Source organism: Rhipicephalus sanguineus, chromosome 1, assembly GCF_013339695.2.
Source record: "Rhipicephalus sanguineus isolate Rsan-2018 chromosome 1, BIME_Rsan_1.4, whole genome shotgun sequence".
NCBI lineage: Eukaryota > Metazoa > Arthropoda > Arachnida > Ixodida > Ixodidae > Rhipicephalus > Rhipicephalus sanguineus.
Genome location: NC_051176.1, coordinates 164,601,175 through 164,617,220, shown reverse-complemented (window position 1 = coordinate 164,617,220; position 16,046 = coordinate 164,601,175). Strand labels below are relative to the sequence as shown.

At 47.1% G+C, this 16,046-nt stretch overlaps 1 protein-coding gene across 1 annotated transcript in view; it reads right to left on the bottom strand.

Moving 5' to 3' along the window:
- Nucleotides 1–16,046, bottom strand: part of LOC119401531 (uncharacterized) — a 308,161-nt gene that overhangs the window by 190,762 nt on the left and 101,353 nt on the right. The window lies entirely within an intron of this gene.

Below are 16,046 nucleotides of genomic sequence, written 5' to 3'. Positions count from 1 at the left end.
GCGGTAGCCCCGAGGCATGCCCCGAAAACTTTCCGTCAAACGAACACGGCGGCACCAATCGAAGCGACGGCTCTCGGCCAAGAACAAACTGACCTGATTTCTGAGCAACGTTATGAATAAGTAAATGCTAACACAGGCTGTCGCTTTCTGCCAGTGTCATGCATACACCACATATTGGTCATTAAATAACCCATGTTTTTAGGTCCCGGTTTAAATTCGGTATAAATGTTCAACTCCTCCTAAGTTTGTTTTTTTTTTTCAGTTTGAATGAGTAGATATGTACGCACACATACAAATACACACAGACATATACATATATAGGAGTCGGAATCCCCCTCCTCTCCCCCCTACTCCCCCCCAAAAAATCCTAGCTGCGACCCTGGCAGCAGAGTCCTGTAGACTTGACGTATCGATGGAACGTTCTCGTCAATCTCTGCGCCAGTGACGCGCATCACCACAGTTCAGGGATCTTTCTTTAAAAGACACATGAAAATGCGCACTTTAACATAATTATGGAAATTACAGGTACATCCTTCACCTAAGTTACGTTCTTGAAGTAATTATGGTGATCCTAAGGCTACATATACGGTGTGTGTGTGTGTGTGTGTGTGTGTGTGTGTGTGTGTGTGTGTGTGTGTGTGTGTGTGTGTGTGTGTGTGTGTGTGTGTGTGTGTGTGTGTGTGTGTGTGTGTGTGTGTGTGTGTGTGTGTGTGTGTCAATCTGCATATGTGTTTAGTTACCGAAAGCTCTCCAACGAACTTTTTAACGCCCCGCCACGGTGGTCTAGTGGTTATGGCGCTCGACTGCTGACCCGAAAGTCGCGGGATCGAATCCCGGCCGCGGCGGCTGCATTTTCGATGGAGGCGAAAATGTTTGAAGCCCGTGTACTTAGAGTTAGGTGCACGTTAAAAAACCCCAAATGGTCGAAATTTCCGGCGCCCTCCACTACGGCGTCTCTCATAATCATATCGTGGTTTTGGGACGTTAAACCCCAGATATTATTATTATTGCACTTTTTAACAATATGTTTGGCACACATAGTGCAATGTACAAAATAAAGACAGTGGCGTCACAAAACACAAGTGCTGTGAACGAAGTTGAATGCTGGGCCTACTTTTCGGATACCTGATGTCAAAGTTGCCGCAAAAAAAATATATATATATATATATATATATGTGTGTGTGTGTGTGTGTGTGTGTGTGTGTGTGTGTGTGTGTGTATCGAAAATTGCGCACAATAACTACAAGCCTACGGCAACGTCTCGCAGACTGTCAGCCATCTATGTTACAGGGCTAATCTTGCGCTCGTTTTCTATTCGTTTGCTCAAATAGCGCTGCGAATGCAAATGTCGCGCTATCTCTAAGTTCATCGGCTGACACAAGCTTTCCGGCCAATAAGCGACGACCGCGCCTCGCTGAAATCTCCCACCTTAAAAAGCGAATGCACAAGCGACAGCGCTGTGGGATAACTATGTAAAAACAAAACAAAAAAACGCGTTCACACTTCAGTTACAGCATGGACACGTGCACAGCATTAGGTATTAGGTAAGCGCTATTCAGACAGGAATGTGGATGGATGAATGTATACGGGCGTAGTACCTATGTGACGACAACGAGCGAGAGCCAGAGAAATGAACGAGGCAATCGCAAAAGTCGAGCAAGGAAGCGGTGAGCACGCATGGGGTCAGAGTTTCACAATGTGCTAGCACTTTTTCTCGATCGCGGAGGAGACAAGTCCTGAATTTACCCCCAGGGAAATGAAGCCCAGTTCCACGCACAGCCCCGTCGCCGGTATACACCTCCCCAAAGCGCGCTGGCCATTTGTTAGCTCCACTGTTTCCCGAAGCTACGTGATTTTTATTTTCGGCTTTATTCTTCCTCGTGCAGCTATCTCTCGCACTCAGCTTTATTAAATCACATTCCGTCGAGCAACTCCTTCATCCGAAGCGCAAACAGTGACGGTCGGCGAGACGAGGAGGAAGGTATGGGCAAGGGGATAAGTGAGCCGATATCATTAATTAGGAAAACGGGACGCCCAGCCTTATAGGCTCCCATGTAAGCGCGGAGCTTCGCACTGCGTGGCAGAGAACGTGAGCCTTCTTTTTTTCTTCTCCAGGGGCGAGAGTGAACGAGAGAGAGAGAGAGATAGCGTGCTAGACGACGACGAAAAACGGTTCAAGCCGATAAATGGCCGTCCATCGCCTCTTTCTCCGCAGCCCACTAACACAGAGTGTGCGCCACCCCAATTTCACCCTCACGGTACACAAGACGAGGGCCTCGTAAACGCACGTGGCACGCAAGTCGCCCCTTTCCTCCGCACATGCACGCCGGCGTGGCGGTCGTTTATTTCGCTTAGGTTGGGACAATTAGAGCACCTCACCGCTTGAAATTCCGCACACATTACCCCTTAATCCAGACGCCCATCCACTTCCTGGCTGTTGTACTTTTTTTTTTATTATTCTACCCGCTGACAGCGCGCTCACATTTGGTCTTGAAGAAGGTCATACTACGAGCCCGAGGCCGGCATTGACTCCGCTGGTCTCGGGGCGTATCAGCTTACAAATGGAGAAAAGAAATAAAGAGAGTGAATCATTATGCAATGCGAATTTTGTAATACGTGCTGGGTGTCGCGCCGCCTGTTCGGCTGTGCTGCACGCTAAGTGGGTCGTCGTGTGCATTAACGTTGTTCAACAAGACACGTTGTACACAATCGCCACTGTTTTTGCACTGCTGTGGTTACACGATGTCGCCAGTTTTTGAATGCCACAACGCGGTGCGCATGAATAATTAAAAAAAAAAAGAAACAAGCCAAGCAGCTAAGCCGGAAGTTGAATCTCGATCGCATAATCAAATGCCTTCCTTTTAGGGTAAGGCGGGGCAAAATGAGGCACTGGGCAAAACGCGACATTTTCACTTTGCTGCCATGTACACCTAAAACAAAAAACGTACGTTTGTTTCGTTCTTTATTTCATCAACGAGTGCGGGTAATGTCCATTTCTTGCGTTGAAAAAAATTAAAGCCAGTTCCACGACTGTGCAATCTGGGTAAACAGAAGAGCTGGCAAGCAAGCGCCACCACTTGGTGAACGCAGAATGAGTTCTTTCATCTTTGCTCATCTTCTTTCTTTCTTTCTTTCTTTCTTTCTTTCTTTCTTTCTTTCTTTCTTTCTTTCTTTCTTTCTTTCTTTCTTTCTTTCTTTCTTTCTTTCTTTCATCTCTATCTATATTGCCTTCTCTCCTCCTAACCCTCACATGACTCCCCTCCACCCTCACTTCTCTTTCCCGCCACTTGCTATGCTATACTGTACATGGTTATGCTATGGCTTACCCTCTCACCTCCTATTTGCTATATTATACCATCCATGGCTATGCTATGCCAGGAGCTGCTTGGCACATACCCGTTTTCTGTGGCACATCGTCGATTTCTGTGACACCGGTCACGCGAAACGGTGGAATAAAAAGATTAAAGGGGCACTGACATAAAAGTCCAAGCTCGAGATGCGTCATTCATTTGATTGCTCGGTATGCATAGGTATTTTCGACCAAATTTGAATGGCGTCCGTCGACTGGAAGTTATCTTATTTCGAGGGCAAACAGCGTACGAAACCTCAACAGGGCGCGAGCCTCAACGGAGCACCCTGCGACATCGACATTACTGTGACGTGTTCGGTGGGACCCCTATCATCCTGAGTGACGATGCGCTAGAAGCTATGACGTCGACGATTCAAGTGTTTCTATCATGACGTCGACTGGCGCCGACGCCTGGAAACGCTCCGACTCCCAGCGCTCCCAGCACGGCCGGTCTAGAGGGGCCCGCTCGCGCTTCCAGACCGGCCGTGCTGAGTGGTTCGTCTCACACCTCATGCCCGTTCTTCGTCGCGCTGCTTCGAATGATTTGTTGTGTGCTCGTCAGTCAGCATGTCGGAGAACCATTGTGCGCTGCATAATGTGTTGTTCGAAGCGCGGAAAAAGCGGAAACAGTGTGTCGTTTCATTACACGTTCGGTACACGCCAACACGACCACAAGCTATCAAAGTGGATTACGGTATAGATAAACATCATCGTTAACAGAGAATTTTACCTCTGCGTTAGCGTAGTACCGGATTACTGCTGCTGTGAACGTGAGAAGCCGGATAGGTGGGGCCATCTGGCGGCGCAAAGAAGAACCTGGTAAGCACAGACACGGCCGGGCTAGAGCGCACGCGCGCTTCGCGCGTGCAGTCTAGCCCGGCCGTGGCACAGAACTGTTATTGTAGAAACCTAACGTATTCTACTTCTCTGCTGGTGCGCATTCGCTATTCCGATATTTCATAAGCCCATCTGCGTTACACCGGAACGCCGTGCGCGCTAAAATTCTCTACACACCAGCGAGCATTGCTAAAGTGTGCGTCTCCGGGCGCTTCCTCGTCGCAGTTTGGAACGGCGTGCATTACTAAGGGTCAAAGCGAAAATGTTTCGTGACGTCGCGATTCGCGGCGATCCCCAGTTCCAGAATGTTGTCTTCATCACTTGACACTGTTAACGCCACGATGGCGACGTTGGTGACAACGACTGCACGGGTGCGCCTAGCAGACGAAATGTCAGCTGAATCTCACGTCACTTCTTCTTTTTATTGCCACTTAATCAGGTTGGGCGCGGTCTGGAGGTGGCCGCGAGAAAGCGCTGCCAGCGCCACAAATTGGCGGGCTTGCCACCCGTTTTTAATGCGTTTTTATCGTGCTATATGCTGGCCACATTAATCAATAACACGGATAATTATTCGTCCCTCAGCTGCATTTTGAGTCGCGAGTCGATATTACGGGTTCGATAACTACTCGTGGATGCAAAAATATTGACATACGTAAATTTTATGTGAGTGCTCCTTTAAACAGCTCCGCTGTTAAGAGTTCGCGACAGTTCGAAATGTAGGTGTGGGGGGAAAATGCACAGTTGTTACCAGTGAGCTCGTGACCCGGCAAAAAGGAGTGAAATGCCGCTCTCTGAAAATTTTGAAGCCTTGCATGAAGGTATCAGTACAGCACCGTATTTGTACAGGGTGTCTTATTTATATATAGACAAACCGGATTTTGAACAGCAGAGCCGGTTAAGCTTGAGTTAAAGCCGTGCGGAGTGTGTCAAGAAACTCGGTGGGTATGCGCCACAGAAAGCGGGTGCGTGCCAAACAGCTCCTAGCATAGCATAGCCGTGCATAGTACAGTATAGCAAGGGGGAGGGAAAGGGAAGATGAGGAGGACTGATGTAAGGGTTAGGAGGAGGTGAAGGGGAGAGGGCCATATATAAAGAGATAAAGAAAGATGATGATGATGATGAAAGATGGAGAAAGTACTCAATCTTCCTTCGCCAGGTGGTGACGCTTGCTTGCAAGCTCCGCTGTTTATCCAGATTTCACAGGCGTGGAAGTACGTGGCTTTAATTTTTTTTTTATAAACATCCTATGACAGTCAGGTTCCTGTCGCTTTTGCACACAAACTCTACATCGAGGCGGAAATACTTTGCCGCTGCTAAAGTGACATTGAAGTGACTAATTAACAGAAACACGATAATTAACTCTTTAGTTATTGACTTGAGGGCCGTTGTTTATACTATAAAGTTGTAGCGAGTGACAAGTTATGGCATACCCATTTTTTTAGAAATCACAGAAGTGGCATGCCATTTGAGATATTCATCATCAAACTTTAACAGTGACATCGGAACTTTAGGAGCGGTGCCACTTCAATATTAACAATGTGGATTTGGATACTATCCGTAGGTCATGCTGATGTAGGAAAAAGCCAGTTCGAACCAGGTACTCATGTAGCTCGGCCATACTTTAGCATGACCGGTGCGCGTCGCTTCTGCCGCGTCGTCTACACCGTATAGTACCATCACTATATATTGTCGTGTATATAGGTACCACCCAAGTCTCTGCCACCCTCGGCTGCGTTTCCCATTCCCTTGTATCCACTCCGGCGTTCTGGCTTACCATTACGTGACCCACCCGGGTCCACTTTTTTCGCTTAATCTCGAGGATATCGGCTATATATTCATGTTTGTTCTCTCATCAACTTCGCCCTATTCCCGTCTTCTAACGTTACGCCTATGGTTTTCCGTTCCATGGCACGGTGCACTGTTTAACTTATCGTGTTTCTCAGTTATCCTCCTGGTTTCTGCCCCGTATGTTAGTAATGGTGAAACGCAATGATTGCACACTTTCTGCTTTGGGGACAGCGATAGGTTGCCGGTCATGAGCTGGGAATGCCTGCCGCATGCGCACCAGCCAACCCTTATTCATTAGTGAATTTCCTTTTCATGAGCATGTTCTCGTGTTAGTTATTAACCTAAATATATATCATCATCATCATCATCAGCCTGTCTGCGCCCACTACAGGGCAAAGGCCTCTACCCATGTTCCGCCAATCAACCCGATCCTGTGCTTTCTGCTGCCACGTAATACCTGCAAACTTCTTAATCCCATCTACCCACCTAATTTTCTGTCTCCCCCTCACGCGTTTGCCATCTCTTGGAATCCAGTCAGTTACCCTTGATGACCACCGGTTATCCTGCCGACGTGCTAAGTGCCCGGCCCATATCCATTTCTTCTTGATTTCAACTATGATGTCCTTAACCCCCGTTTGTTCCCTGACCCACTCTGCTCTCTTCCTGTCTCTTAAGGTTACACCTATCATTTTCCTTTCCATCGCTCGCTGCGTCGTCCTCAATTTAAGTTGAACCCTCTTTGTAAGTCTCCAGGTTTCTGCTCCGTAGGTAAGTGCCGGTAAGATGCAGCTGTTATATACCTTCCTCTTGAGGGATAGTGGTAGATTACCATTCATGATTTGATAATGCTTGCCGAATGAGCCCCAACCCATCCTTATTCTTCTAGTTATTTCACTCTCATGGTTCGGCTCCGCGGTTACTACCTGTCCTAAGTAGACGTACTCCTTTACAACTTCCAGTGTCTCGCCACCTATCGCAAAGCGCTGCTCTCTGCCAAGATTGTTCCACATTACTTTAGTTTTATGCATATTAATTTTCAGACCTACTCTTCTACTTTCCGTATCCAGTTCAGTAAGCATGAGCTGCAATTCGTCTCCCGCGTTACTCATCAATGCAATGTCATCAGCGAATCGTAGGTTACTGAGATACTCTCCATTAACTCTTATCCCTAACTCTTCCCAATCTAGGGCCCTGAAAACCTCCTGTAAACACGCGGTGAATAACATTGGAGAGATCGTGTCTCCCTGCCGTACGCCCTTCTTTATTGGGATTCTCTCGCTTTCTTTATGGAGGACTATAGTGGCTGTGGATCCGCTGTAGATTTCTTCCATTATGTTTATATAGGCTTCGTCGATGCCTTGATTCCGCAGTGCCTGCATGACTGCTGATGTCTCCACTTAATCAAATGCCTTCTCGTAATCTATGAAGGCTATGTATAGGGGTTGGTTGTATTCCGCGCATTTCTCTATCACCTGATTGATAGTATGAATATGGTCTATTGTTGAGAATCCTGTACGAAATCCTGCCTGGTCCCTTGGTTGATTGAACTCTAATGTCGTATTAATTCTGTTAGCAATTACTTTTGTAAATAGCTTGTAGACAACGGACAGTAAGCTTATGGGCCTGTAATTTTTCAGGTCCTTGACGTCCCCTTTCTTATGGATCAAGATGATGTTGGCATTCTTCCAAGATTCTGGTATCCTCCCCGTCAAGAGGCACTTCGTATACAGGGTGGCCAGTTTCTCTAACATAATCTCTCCAACGTCTTTCAACAGGTCTGATGTGATCCTCACCAGCTGCTTTGCCTCATTGCATTCCCTTTAGGGCGTTCTTTACTTCTCCTGTCAATACTGGTGGGATGTCAGATTCCTCTGCGCTATTACCCCTTTTTACGTTATCATCCTGAATGCCTCGGCTGCTGTACAGATCTCTGTAGAACTCTTCCGCTACCTCAACTATTTTATCCATATTGTTTGTGACCTTGCCTTCCTATTAATGTCCCTTAATGCATACATCTGATGTTTGCCTATGCACAGTTTTGTCTTCATAGCTTTGAGGCTTCTTCCGTTCTTTAGAGCATGCTCAATTCGCTCCATATTATACTTTCTTATGTCGGCTACTTTACGCCTATTGATTAACTTCGAAAGCTCCGACAGCTCTATTTTGTCTGTTGCATTTGAGGCTTTCATAGCTTGACGTTTCTTAATGAGGTTTTTCGTCTCTTGGGATAGCTTACCAGTGTCCTGTTTAACGACTGTACCCCCGACTTCCACTGCACACTTCTTGATGATACTAGTCAGATTCTCATTTATTGCGTCAACGCTAAGGTCGGTTTCCTCGGTTAAAGCCGCGTACCTATTCTGAAGTGAAACTCTGAATTCCTGAACTTTCCCTCTCAGAGCAGGTTCATTAATCGGCTTCTTGCGTATCAGTTTCTGCCGTTCCTTCCTCACGTCAAGTTGAATTCTAGATCTTACCATTCTATGGTCACTGCATCGGATCTTGTGAACTACTTCCACATCCTGTACAATGCCCGGGTGGCCGCACATTATGAAGTCTATTTCATTTTTAGTTTCGCCATTAGGACTCCTCCACGTCCACTTACGAGTAGCCCGTTTTCTGTAGAAGGTATTCAAGATGCGTAAATTATTGCGTTCTGCAAACTCTACTAGTAACTCCCCTCTGGCGTTTCTAGAGCCGATGCCATATTCCCCCACTGCATGATCTCCAGTCTGCTTCTTGCCTACCTTTGCATTAAAGTCGCCCATTAGCACAGTATACTGTGTCTTTACCTTACTCATTGCTGATTCTACGTCTTCGTAGAAGCGTTCAACCATTTGATCACCATGGCTGGATGTAGGCGCGTAGGCCTGTACCATCTTCATCTTGTACCTCTTATTAAACCTAATTACAATACATATCACCCTCTCATTAATGCTATAGTTTCCTCTATATTGCCAGCTATATCTTTATGAATAAGGAACCCCACTCCTAGTTCTCTCCTGTCAGCTAAGCCACGATAGCATAGGACGCGTCCGTTCTTCAGCACTGTATAAGCCTCCTGTGGCCTCCTAACCTCACTGAGCCCTATTACATCCCATTTAACACCCTCTAATTCCTCGAATAGTACAGCTAGACTCGCCTCACTAGATAAAGTTCTAGCGTTATACGTAGCCAAATTCCGATTCCAATGGCGGCCTGTCCGTACCCAGAGATTCTTAGCACCCTCTGCTGCGTCGCAGGTCTGACCGCCGCCTTGGTCAGTTGCTTCGCAGCCGCTGGGGACTGAGGGCCGAGGGTTAATTGGTGTATTCATGTGGGAGGTAGTGGCCAAGTACTACACCAGGGTGGCCAATCCTGCTCTGGTGAGGGAGTGCATTGCTGGCTGTGGTCGCCAGTGAGGCTGCACCCCAGGCCTTTTTTACACAATTCCATCATCACGCGGATTTTTTTTTAATCCGGTTGGGAATTGTCCGGCACCGGAATTCGAAGCAAGGACCTCTTGCATGCGAAGCTGATGCTCTACCACTACGCCATCGCTGCAACCAAATATACATACTCTCGTAAAAATTCTAGTGTCCGGTTTCCAGTCGTTCTCTCGCCGGGCCACCGAACATAATTATCACCTTCGGCATGTTTATCGCCAACCCTACTTTAACTTTTTCTCGTTTAAGGACGTTTAATGATTTTTTTAAAGACGATAGTCTTTCTTGGGATACTTGGTCTGTCTTTCTGTCTTTTTGTTTGTCGGCACGTCACTCGATTCAGCCACTCGGCCAAAGTTGAACCACTTGCCCAAGGGCCAGCCATCATGAACGGCTGACTAGGTTCATACTTGTGTACATTGTCGATCAAAAAGCAAAAATTACGCATATCTGAGGCGCAACATCACTAGGCAAGTATTAGGTGGTGTGTTCCTTCCTTTAATAGAAAATGCATACATCCGTAATTCTAAAGACCCTAGTTTCTTAAGCTGCGCTGAAAATGCGACTGCGCTGAAACTTGCCTTCCTCCGTGCCCTCTGCACGAGCTCGTTTTTGTGTTTCGGTTTCAGTTCTGATTGCACTGTACGAATGCCATGGGGCGCCGCTCTGGCATTCGTGTTTTACCCAGGCGACGTGCAAATAAAAGAGTGTGTGGAGAGTACTCGTTGAGTGCGGACGTTTCTTCTGCTTCAGCGCTTCGCGCCAAACCGCGTGTCCGGGCTGGCTGGCGTCCCCGCCGGTCGCGTTGGTCACCGCCGGTCTTCGCCTGCTGCTGCGCCGGGACTACCAGCCCGCAACACAGCACTCATGTTTCCCGACGTATTGCCAGATGGCGTCCATATCTCAAGCAGCGCCTCTTCTATCGTCTTTAGACGACATTTGCAGCGAAGCACGCATATACGCGGCCAATTTTTTTCTTTTCTTTTTCTCTTTTTTTTTTGCAATTCGTCACCTCATAGCTAAAGAGCACGGGGTGATCTGCAAACCGTAAGTTGCTGAAATATTCTCCGTTAATCATTCTTTCTATTTCTTCCCAATCTAGTCGTTTAAATACTTATTTTAAGCATGCAGGGAACAACATTGGAGAGACTGTATCTCCTTGCCTGACCCCGGTTTCTTGGTCGCAATTTTTTTTTGCTTTTCTTGTTTAACAATTTAATATTATCTTAAACAATATTTCGGGCACTGTTATTCTCCCACTCCTGCAGTTCTGCTTTTAAGTAACCACATCAGAAGCAGGCCACTAATTTACATGCTGCTGCTGTTTATACAACTGTGACCAAGACGTCGAAACTGGCTAATAACTAGCCCCCTCCTACAGTCATCATTGCTTTAATGTTGGAAAGCATCACAAAGTTCGAAATAAGGTTTAACAAATTAGTGGCAAGAAAAATTATGGTTAACGTTCAACAGTGGACGAAGGCGCGAGCGTATGTTGCCCCTCAAAGCATCGTTTTGTATTCAGCGTACAGTGATACCGGCCACACAGAGTGCCGAGTCGACCTCTTGGGTACGTATGTGTACACACGAGGCATGTGAGCTTGACTTAGGTTCTACGAAGGGGCTTTGCATCTGCTTTCGAGTACGCAAAGAAGCAAACGCATCAAAATCAAGAAAAAAGCGAGCAAATATTTGATCCAGCCTTGAGACGCCGGACCTCATCGGCATTATTGATCGTTCGTTCCTTGAGCGGCTCCTTCAACCGCGCATACTGCGACACGCGTTTATGTTTCTTGCGCTTTGCCTATTTGCGCGAACACCAGCGCTTTATTCCAAACTAACCTGAAGGATCGAAGTGTTTCAGCGTGGCGAAATAACTGCTTTTCTGGCAGATTAGGCAGACGCGCATGAATACGACGCGAGTAGCACCGTATGCTGTGCACTATCTTGGAATCGTGTTCCTGTGCCAGCATTCACAAGGATTTTAGTTCATAAGGGTTGTTTACCATTGGCCGGTTATGCCCACGCTAATTATACGTACAGAGTGATGATTGACTGATGTATTCTCTTACGTACAATTTTAGTGTAAGATGTTTTTATGAATACGGTTCCTGATTATTGTGCCATTTAGATACCAGCGTCCATGGTTGATCACTCCGCCTACGGCCATGATTATTGAAGTTGTAACAGCCGAACTATTCTACAGGGGCCGTATTCACAGAAACGTTTTAAGCTAGAATTGTTGTTAACAGAAATTTTGCCCCAATCCTGATGTGAAGTGAAGCCTGCCGGCAGATGGCAATAAACACGTAGAAAAGAAAGTCTTGAGAATTTGCCTCAGGTTCCTCTAGGAGGCCAACGCACTTGCGACACCGGCCCTCAAGCTTCTTGAACTTCTGCAATTGGAATACTGCTGTCTGCTGGTTTAGCCCCTCATTTGAATCATTTTTTATTGACGTGATGTAAGGAGATGTTGGTGCACAGATAAGGCGCCGGCTACTCCTTATAGCTCTTAGAGGTGTCGGACATAAAGCACCTAAGGTCCAAATTTCTAAGCACAACTAACCCGCAGTACATACAATATACAACTTAGCGTACGTAACAGTCAAGACATAACAGTCAAAACAACATATTCAACAATCACATATATGCATACACACAGTTATGTTGAAAAAAAAAAGAAGAGCAACCGTTGCACAGCATAACCAAGCAGCGTTAGTTGACTCCTGAACACTCCCTAGCTGCTGTCCTCTTAGGCGTTCCTGTAATGTGTCTCACGTGTGGAGAGCTTTTCGAGACTTTTACTCAAATGTATTGCCTTAACTTTGTAAGTAAAGCGCATAAGGATTCCGCAAGAATCACTGCGCCGTGTTAGAGGGGTAGTCCGCCAGCAGAACTCCCTGATTTTAAAAAAAGTATTTTGTGCGCCGAACTTTGGCTTGAGAAAACCGCTTTACTTCCATTTCTTAGACCACCGCATAACGCTGGACAGTGCACCGCAGGCGGAATGCGAAGGTTCTGGGTTCGGTTCCAACTGTTCTTTTTTCGCCTATTTTCATTTTCTTCTGTCTCAAAATTGTTACAATTCAATACTACAAATAACGCCCCACGTGGATTCATTTTTTTTACGGGGGGGGGGGGGGATGGGGGGGAGGGAGGAGGGCTCCATTATCAGTTGGCTTCATGTGGTTCTGTCTAACAGTAATGGCCCCCTTGATGGAGTCCTCTTCTCGTTCACTGGTGATATAGTAGTCGCACTGATGCAGCAGGCTGCGTCGGTCAAAAAACTGCTCTTTGATTGACATACGACACCGACAACGTATTTTCGCACTACCGTGGGCTAAAGGGGGGAAAAAGCGTTCTCTTTCGTATCAGTAAGTTGCCTTTGCACAATACCAAACGCACGAGTGTTGCCGCAAGACGCTTGGTAAGGATGAAAGCCAGAGGTTCTTGCACCAACTCGCTGTGACGTCATATATTCTGACAGTGTCTGCTAGGACCTTCTTATAAGTCCTTATCGGTACAAATCCTTCACATTGTGTTCTGCGGGAGCGAGCGACTAAACACGGTAAGCTTCCTGATTTTACACTGAGCCAACGTGTCCAAACTACAAAAACAAGAATTTGAAATCCGTGACATCAACCTGACATTCAGGCGCTGAGGTTATGACGCGAAATTAAGAAAAACAAACGTTGGCCTTCCATTTCTCTTGTAATCCCGTACGTATGATGGTGAAATTATCGAAAATAAAAATTCTCAAAATATAATTTATCTTTCCAAAACGGCTAACAGCGTTGAGAACGCAGCGCGTACAAAGGTATGAGCCGTCTTCTGATACCTGTCAAGAGAGAGCGACCGCGCCCGCCCGATCAAAGTACGCAGTTTCATGCCAGAGAAACACAGCACCCCCCCCCCCCCCCCAATGCCTCCTGCCTTTTATCGGCCCTTCACGCGACGAAAGACGGCCGGCGCGTTTTCTCTCCGCTTGAGCCGCGATCGTCGGCAGCTCTCGCAGGATTTCACTCGCATATGGAACATACGACGCGCGGATGTTGTCGATTTGTACTTTATACGAAACCTCACGGCAACGGCAAGAATGCGTCTGGAATGTCCATATAATTGCTATCGCAATAAAGTAATGTGACATTCGTGGCGTTACGGGTACCTGCTTTACGCCTTAGGACGGTTGGTTTATGGAGTTTAACGTACCAAAACGACTCGGGCTGTGAGAGACGCCGTAGTGGATGGCTCCGGAAAATTTCGATCTTCTGGGGATCTTTAACGTGCACTGAAATCGCACGGTACATGGGCCTCTAGCATTTGGCTCCATCGGCCGCAATCAATCGAACCCGCGACTTTCGGGTCAGCAGCCGAGTACCGTAGCCATTGGGCCACCGCGGCGGCTTTTATGCCCTAAGAACGTCTAACGCCTTGTAAACTTTGCGCTAAAGCAAGAGTGTGCGAGTTTTTAAAGTCCCCAAGTCTCTCCCGAGCGCTATAGCATCACAACACATTTTTTTTTCTTTTTTTCGTTGAAAAGTCATAGTTTTTCTCCATTGCCTGTTTCGTTCATATGGTTGTAACCGCTGCGACTAACAAAAACTCGAACATCGTAGATCGCCTTATTCTTCTTTCTATAACGCGTGCTTTATCTTTCAAAGGCGGATGTTATGCTTCTTTTTTCTGCATTAATTATTTCAGCTAATATGGAATTCTCGAGCGCTTTATTTCTGCGAAAATACTCGAGTAGTATACTTAGTCTTAGAGAACATTGTCGCTTGATAAATAAAGGAAAAAAAAAACAACAGTGTTGTTGCAGAATCATTGCACTGGAACATTGATAAATGATGTGAACAGGGATACACCCCCGTCCATAAGCGCAGCACACAAAAACGTCCGCACGTGCGTCCGTGTTGCGGGCCTGAACGCCCAGCTTATAATGAAGACAGATGCCGCTGTCAAAGCGTCAATGCACCATTGTGTCATTGTTCTAGCTAGAGCTTTTTGTGATATCTCGTTCTCGGAAGACTATTTCTATTGCCTGTTCGGTGCACCTTGTCTCAAGGGGGGAAAGAAGCATGGACAGGTCTCGAGAAGAAAGGGGGGAGGGCGGTGTAGAGCAAGGAAGAGCAAATGGAGAAAGCATCTGCCCCGAGTCCGTCCGAGACCAAATCACATCTCGGTGCCATCGCGAGGCCGGAGACCGTTTCTCGGAGGGGCGATAGAAGGAGAAGGGGACTAGCAGCACAAGAGCGGAGCAGTGTTTGTTTGCGTGTTTCCCGGACGACCCGCCCACGAACGAGGAGTTTAGGCGCAGCCTAACGCATTTCCTGGGCCTTCACTTTTCCGCGTGCCGGCCGTTAGCGCCTCTGGACTTCCCTATGACATGGCCATTAACTCCTGGTCCACTCCGGCGTTCGCGAGCGGTGTTCCGCGGCGGTACTTCGAAACTTGGGGAAACGACATGCGGGCAGGACGCGTTCATCCGTCCGACCGACGTGAGCCGCTTGTTTCAGTGAACATCAATTTGAAGCATCGAGCGAAAGCTTCCTGGTGGAGGGTGTCACGGCTCGTGCCCTCGCTAAGCTCGTTCTGTCGGTGGACACGCGCGGTGGTCTCCGCTAATTGCGGTTGCGACAACGAGAGCTCGGAGAGCCGTCGTTTACGCAAATCATTACCGTTGTTATCGATTCACAATTGGCATATACCTCTCCGTCATTCAAGTGCCCGTGCCAACATCTCGCAAACCGTTGAATCGACCATCCACTGAATAAAGTCTGTCGCCTTGTCTGACAACTTGAAAACAATTTAATTTTTGTGATGTATACAGGGCGCGAAGCTACGCGCACAGAGTGTTATATCACGGACGTTGTGCGGTCTCTCGTCGTTTAAAATAGGGCAATGTGACATGTTTACGTCATTGCAATTACTCAAGCAGTCCTGATCGCCACCTTCCGTGTTATCTTTCTTTCCATGCTCTGGCCGCCGAATCTCAAAAGACTTGTGCCTATTAGCTAAGCCTGTTCTTGCGCACCACTTCATTGCGCAGGGTTTTTTTTTTCTTGCGCGCAAAATTTTGACCATCCTTCCTTTGGCATTTCGAGTTTTTGTACTTATGGCACTTCGCAGTTTTGCAACCTTGCATCCAAATGAACTAATGCTTTTGGAACAGTCACTCAGTCGCGGTCAGCAGAACGCTCATTGCGGTTTTCATTTGCGGATGTTTACTCACGAGCACTGACAGACAACCCTGTCATCTCAGCATCGCACAAAATTAAGCTGTGGGGCTAGACACGCTGCAAGAAGCGAGAGGTGTCTCAATGTAATATTACAAAGACGCATATGACGTCAATATTGGATGCGCGCGGTAACCACGAAGGGGATGCCACGATTGCTATGCAACCCAGTCTGTCATGGTAATCTTAAAGATGTCTGCGCCTCGTCGACGTGATGCTTATCATGTTTTCAACGGTATTAATGGCGACGGCCACTACAACTGGAGCACCCACAAAAAAAAAAAAAAAGAACGCATGGGGGCCTGCATGAGAGCAAGAGGCGGAACCGAGAATGTGCGTATTTCAACGAAACCTATATAGCTAAGGCGAGGAAATAACGTGTTTCAAGGATGTTTTGCCCGCGCAGAGTTT